The sequence below is a fragment of the Etheostoma cragini genome, chromosome 20, assembly GCF_013103735.1.
Source record: "Etheostoma cragini isolate CJK2018 chromosome 20, CSU_Ecrag_1.0, whole genome shotgun sequence".
Classification (NCBI taxonomy): Eukaryota; Metazoa; Chordata; class Actinopteri; order Perciformes; family Percidae; genus Etheostoma; species Etheostoma cragini.
Genome location: NC_048426.1, coordinates 5813813 through 5820940, shown reverse-complemented (window position 1 = coordinate 5820940; position 7128 = coordinate 5813813). Strand labels below are relative to the sequence as shown.

At 41.8% G+C, this 7128-nt stretch overlaps 1 protein-coding gene and 1 long non-coding RNA gene across 6 annotated transcripts in view; one reads left to right on the top strand and one right to left on the bottom strand.

The window, feature by feature from the left end:
• Window positions 1-7128, top strand: part of pacs2 (phosphofurin acidic cluster sorting protein 2) — a 64135-nt gene that overhangs the window by 9836 nt on the left and 47171 nt on the right. The window lies entirely within an intron of this gene.
• LOC117935450 overlaps window positions 6524-7128 on the bottom strand; it is an 11730-nt gene continuing 11125 nt past the window's right edge. The window contains exon 3 of the long non-coding RNA XR_004654764.1: window positions 6524-6535. This is a non-coding gene — a long non-coding RNA (uncharacterized LOC117935450). The remainder of the gene's footprint in view (window positions 6536-7128) is intronic.

The following is a 7128-nucleotide window of genomic DNA, read 5'->3' as shown; positions in this document are numbered from 1 at the left end:
GTGTGTGTGTGTGTGTGTGTGTGTGTGTGTGTGTGTGTGTGTGTGTGTGTGTGTGTGTGTGTGTTTGTGTCTCTGTGTCTCTGTCTGCATGTTTGTGTCTCTGTGTGTGTGTGTTTGTGTGTGCGTATTTAAAAATAAAAAAAAGGTTTATGGAGAATCTGACACTTCAGCTGTAAAATATGGAAGGACATTTCCAACAATGTGATGAAAAAAAGATGATGTAAGAGGTCAACCTATGCTCTGGCCTTTCAGTTTGTCAAGACATTACAAATGAACATGCTAACATGTCATCGTCGCCCAAATTTAGTGTGTAAAAAATCTTCCACTATAACACGTATGAGAAACTGGATGTTTCTTGGCTCGGGTACACAGCTGCGTCCTTTCATGAATGAGAAAGCTACAACTGTTTCCGAGCCATTAAACATCCACTTGAGCCACAAAATGTAGACTCACATTTAGTCCATAAAGAGCTTTAACAGACCGACAGATTGAAATAGTTATAGATCCAAGTGCCAATTCAGTCAGTACACACTTGTGGAAATGGCCTGAATGCTTTGCGTTTTCCATTTTTGGCCAACCTGAAATACAAACACCCGTCAACAATGAGAGATCCTGCCGAGGAGCTCTTCAGCCAGCAAATCTGAGAGTTGTGCAGCCGTGGTTTCGCTGTTGTCACTGCATAGTTGATTTGCAGACTGCTTTATAATTACTCAGACAAAAGAGCTAGGACAACTTTTTTTTTGTGTTGCAATTAAAGGTCCTTTTAACAAACTCTTGACTGGTAAGAAAATCATTATGTGGGACACTTCAGATCCTGCTGTATTGGGATCTGAAGTGCTCTTAGTCAAGAGTCTATCTGGACCGCTCAGACACCATGGCTCATAAATCACATGGTGGTCTGGCTTTTTAAAAATGGGCCGCAGATCAGGTGATTAATTGTTTGGGAGAGGAAATAAATTAAAACAAGTAGTGAAAAAATGGCAATCACAACTTTGCAAAGGCCAAGGTGATGTTTTCATATGTCTTGTATGGACAAAAGTCCAAAACTTAGAAGTATTCAGTCTTCTTTTATACTACAAAGGTGAGCAGCACAATCTCCATCTTTTTTTGTGAATTATTGTAGCTTAAAAAATGACTTTCTTGTTAAAACAGTGGCAACGTAGTTCATTGGAGTTGATGATGATGTATCCTTTAGTAGTCCCAATAGGGGAAATTACAATGTACACTCTGTTATTACACACATGACACACAGACCGGAATTACTGCTGATCTGAAAAGCTGGGATAAGCATTTTTGGCGTTTTGGGGCAAAACATCCATTATAATCTTTTACCATATTGCAATTCAAGTGGTCTGAGAGAAAACTAGACTTCTGCTAGCCTGTGAATTTGGCCAATTACAGGTCATTTTAGGGAGCGAGCGCTCCTATTGGCTGTTCTGCAGATGCATGTGCACACGTCCCTCTGGTGAAGGTTATGTTCACTGTAGCCAAAGGCTCGGGGCTGCAGCTAATTCAAGGTAAAACCATGAGAACAGGTACTTTGTTGTGATCTATCTCTACACAGTGCTTCATGTTTATATGTAAATCAAGGCCTCGATTCCCAGTATGTTATCTCACAGAGCTTTACAATACAAACAGGACGCTATTGAATTGCTGGTATATCATTTGGATGAAATTATAATTTGTCCTCCTAGAGGTTACTGTTCGTCTGATGGGTGGGGCTGGCCAGAGAGGAGAGAGTTGCAGGAGAAGGTCTCGCTCTACTTCAAATCCGGCCTCCCGCAGCTTTAAAGTGGGCTTCCAGCGGTGTGGCATCATGGGTGGAGCAGGGTGCTGCAGATCGCTTCATACAAAGCTCTCATTTGTATTCCAGTTTCTGCTGCGCCCCCCCGGGGCTCTCAGAGGCCCCGGATCATTGTTGAGTTCTTTAGTGCGTAGGAGTCTCCGCACTTTGCATTGAAACATAACACAACAACTTGCCGCTCAAAATTGGCTGCTTGCTGTTTCTTTGCCCGTCTCTGTTCTGCATCAGATTTTCATTAAACCACACCCATCATAGCCGACTCATAGCCTACTTACCTTCACCTTTTTTATTTTGTATTAACACACATAAGAGCTAAATACTCTTGCGCAACCACAGACGCATACAAATCTCCCTGGGGATCAGTATCAGCATCCATGGTGGTTTTATTGTTTGTAGGTTACTCTTACTCTGAGAAATGGAATTCATGTCTCTCCGTCCTGCATTTTTAATGGGTTGCATTCATTATACATAAAAGAAAACCTCACATATCCTCTTCTGGTTTAGTGAATGTAGCTCTACATCAGTGCTGCTCCGGTGTTTTCTCCCTCCTCTTCTCCTCCCCCGTCATGGCCAAGGGTATTTGGCACAGAGTGCAGAGATTTGATTATTAAGCTCTTACTTAGTGGATGGCTCTTCAGTATTCAACAGCTTGTTATTTGTGTTGCAGAGAACACTTCAGAAATAACTGCTGTAAAATGAAGGGATGTCTAATCCTCTGAGGAAAGCATCAATGGAGATGGATGGATGGACAGTTTTGTGTAATACAGATACAAAGACAACAACAAAAGACCAGACCAACTAACAGAGTTGTAGATAATTGGTTTCTTTTTTTTTTCTTTTTTTTTAGTTCAATACAGAAACAATTATTCACACATTTTCCACCCAAATTTCCATTTCTGCTTCAGATGTTTGAAGTTCATGTCGACGCGTAACGCCTGCAGCACCCTCCAGATGCATTATACAGTCCGAAGAAGTAGTAGTCATGGTCCAGTAACCAGGATGTGGCAAGCTGGGATGTGAATGTGATAAAACTACTGTTTTACTGGAGTGTTGAGGCAGGTGGACTCTGGGAAATACAACAATGCTGATGAGTTGATGCGCGACATAGCAGGTTGACGGGTGCCGGTATGCGTGGCTGTGCTGTTCAGGAGTGTTTATGTCATAGAATCACTGCTTCTCTGGAGATTTGAAGCAACTTAAAATGCTGCCAGTGTGTCAGCATACATAGAAAGCAGCGGTGTCCCAACGGTTCAGGGGATGTAAGATGAAACATCAGACACATGCTGTTAAATGAATGAATGAATCTGTTTCATGACAGTCAATCCAATAGTTGTCTCGACACTTCACTTTGGACCAAAGTGACGGGGCCGGCTGTCTGATATTGCCATCCATAGAGCAAAAAAAAAAAAAAAGTTGTTTGTCAGAATCCATATATGACATGTAAGACTGAACCCTTTTATTTAAAGCCCAGTGAATCTCATCCTCAGTTTGCAGAAAGCTGTCAGGTTCATTTGATCAGCTCGAGGACATCTGCAGGGCAGACGTCTGGAAACACAGGGCCGAAGATCTGCGTTTGCTCAAGTGCACCTTCCAATAACTCTTATTCTCCCCCACAGAGCCTCACTTTACTGGGATTCTGGTCAGCAACTGTGATGTCTGCAGGTAGTAAAAGCCATAAACAACCGCTGGCCTCAGTTCCAATTCAAACACAGGCTGGGAGATAGCGAGGGTCGCTGATATTGATCTTTGTGTGTTTTTCACTCCAGGGTTCCAGAAAAAATTAACCAGCTCCCTACTGTTGTTTAGATCGACTAATAAACATGTTTATTGGCTTTTGCTGGTCAGTTGGGAAACTATACTTGATCTGTGTCCAATACATGTTTTTTTCCGGCATAATCTTTTATCTCTCATTTTATTATTCCGTATTGCATGATATCTAACCCTCATACTCTGCTTCTGACTGGCTAGTAGTCCTTACCTAGCTACTGCGTGTGCGACTCCCAACGAAGAGGGAACAGAAGTGAGATGTCTCACTCTGTAGCTAAAACAGAGAGCTCAACACACAGGGTGAAAAGAGGAGCCGCAGCAATGTGCAGTACAACAAAAATATGGTGTTTTTTGCAAATGAAACCACACAAATATATTTTTGATACAACATCTCAATACAATTATAATCTTGAATATGATTCCAATACTTTCTTTTGCTAAGATTAGATACTGTATTTACACAGCTAAAGCCATATTTAGCATTAAAGATTTTTTTTTTTCTATGGTGTTCACTTGTCTGTTTTCGCAAGAGTTTGAACAAAGTTCATTTTTTCCTGATGTGTCTGTCTGAAAAATGCCATTTTAGTGTCAGAATGTTCTAGAGATATGTGGCTTGTGAAAAATGGGTCCAGTATTTAATCTGGTGGCTATGGGGCGAAAGAATAATATAATATAATCTGTGTTGACGTTCTATTCTCCCACTGGAGTGAATACACTCAGTGTACTGCTGCTAGTCTCCTAAAGAGGCGTGGCAGTGCGGAACCCATGTGACATAGATACAGGAAATGACTCTGAGTTAGAGCGCCTCGGTTCTACACCGTCTCTCATTATACCTGCAAAAAACCCGGCATGTTAGCAATGTCATTGTGAGTATGTTGGCATGCTTAGGTTAGCATTTGGAGCTCAAAGCAGCAAGTTAATTTAGTCTTGTTTACATAAAGTCAGAGAGGTCCCGGATGTTATAATTTAATATTTATACATATATAATTATAATTTCTTCATCCTGAGATAATTGCTGTTTACACATTATTACAGAGTAATTATTATTTTGAATGTTGCATTGAGGTGATATAATCATTCCCCAATCACATTTAAAGAAATTGATTTTCAAGTATGGAAAAATACGTGTTTAATGTAAGAAAGAGTCTTCTGCCGTCCATGCTGTGTGACCTCTGTAAATCCTGTCTTTCAGCCTGTATCGGATCAGAGATTGATTAAATTCAAATGTGATCCTTTGATCAGTCGCTGTCAGACTCAACCTGATGCAACATCACTGAGGCAACCAGTTTGGATCTCTAACCTAGATGATGTGACATTTGATGTAGTCGGGATCTTTGGACTACAGAGGCCACTCTCATCGTCTGTAGTTAGGACAAATTAACATTAGCATCACAACACAGGTCACCTCTGTTGTTTATGAGGCTAATCAAGAAGCCATGCTACGAGACAAAAGGAACGAGGAGGGTCGCCAGTGCTTTGTCTCGAAGCGTACGCAGACCGAACACCAGACGCGTCTCCGTGCCCTAATGGCTCCCTCTATTAATAAAAGATAAGCAGTCAATTATTGAGCCGTCAAAGTGACGTTAGGGACGGCCCAAGCCGGAACGGCAGGGCGCAGGGGAGTCAAGGAGGCGCGTGTGTGAGGAATTTCACGGCTGAGTTTCAGTGGTGGAAGGACTGCCTGTGTCCTCAGGGACATACAGTTTGTTCCCAGTCTCAGGGAAACGTGACCTCCTCCATCTAATTCCCCTTTATCGTATTTTACGCGCCTTGACACCCTCTCTTCCCCTGTTTTATCGTTTTCTGTCTTTCTGTGTCTATTCTTGTCCCTCCCTTTGTCTCCTTTACTTTATTTCTTGCTGCAAAAACATCAAACTGACTGCAAGCTGGCAAAGGATTGTCTTAAACTAATCCGCCGATTTATTGGTAGCTTGTTCACCGTGTCCCCAGAGCTCGATACATCAGAACAGAAGGCAAAGCACTGCTACTTCTGCTGCTTGGGTGGAGTAGCCGTGCTTCGCCCTCTGAGAATATAGATCCCAGTATCTATACGGTTAGAAGATGGCTGTGTATCATGTAACCTTGTAGGTCAAAATCTCCACTCTGTGCCCTAGGTTTTAGAAAGACTCATCTTCAGAGGAGAATTCTCCGTTTGCTTGTAAACGGAGGGCATAAATGGGAAATGTCTCAGTTTTTCAAAATAACTATGTATGTGTAAACAGGGCAGAAGTCGGCATTTTCCTTTAATGTCAACCTACAAACTCCTTTTCCCATGTAACCCATTAGGAAAGCAACACATCCAAACACCTTTTATCTTTACCTGCTACCAATGGATTTAGTTTTTTTTTTCTGTGGTTTCCGTCATTTAGTTTCTGCCTCGTGAAATTTACTTTAGATGTTCGTCATGTTACTGTAGTTCTTTTCTTCTTTTCTCTTGCATTTTCAGACACCTTTTATGTTCTACACCCCTGGGGGGTTTATCCTTTTGAAGCTTGCACAATTCCTTCTTGTGCTGATTATTATCCTGCTGAGCAAATTAAAAATGAAATCACTCTGTCACACTCATACACACACACACGCAGGTTGTTTGCATCGGAACAATAACAGGAATACTGTGTTAAAATGCAGCGGATGCTTTCTATTTCTCCATTTAATTGTGCACACGTCAGAAAACCTCTTTGATTTGTGGAATCAATACGTCCACTACATAACCAACTGTTTAATTCAGTTTACTTAAGCATGCATAAATTGTATGGATGGCTATGTTCTCTTTCTTTCTCTTTCTTTCTTTCTATCATTCACATTCACATTGGCTTCCTCTTATGCAGCTTTCCTCCCTTACAGCCAATTAGGAAATCCAAGGTAGAATCTCAACCTACAAGATTCCCTCTGTGCTTGAAAGATAAAACATTTGAAGAATCTTTCATTCTCTCTATTCCCTATCCTTGATAAGTAATGGCATTCCTGTGTCTGGTACTGTCAGGGGAAAGCCTCTGGCGGCTTTCTCCTCTCACCTCCTTTCATGATAAGAGCTGCTTGTTGTGGAGACAGAGGGAGAGGTGTGAAAAGGCTGAAGCAGGGCTGTATCTAGCTGCTGTAGCTTCGTTGGCCTTCAGAGCTTAATGATCTACTGACACCGATTCAATGAGCAAATATAAGCGTGATTTATAGGACGTCAGAGCACTGTGCGGAGTTCAGACTTTGCCTCTAGTTGTTTATTATTCATGAGCAACGGAGGGAGACAGTTACTGTATGAAGCCCAGCGACTTCAAAGAGGGCATGAATGTGTATGACGTACAGACCGCTGTCACTGAACTACTTTGGTCAGTCTACGTCTGTATGTGTGTCTGTGTGTGTGTGTGTGTGTGTGGAGACACTGCACTTCAGCACACATTCATTCACAGACTTGTTCTCTTCCTGTCAAAGCTCTCTTCTCTTGTGAGATAGGTTGAACTCAAATCTATTTTAGGGTTCGGTGTGTCCTGAGCTTAGTGCCCAATACACACACATACACACACACACACACACACACACACACACACACACACACACACACA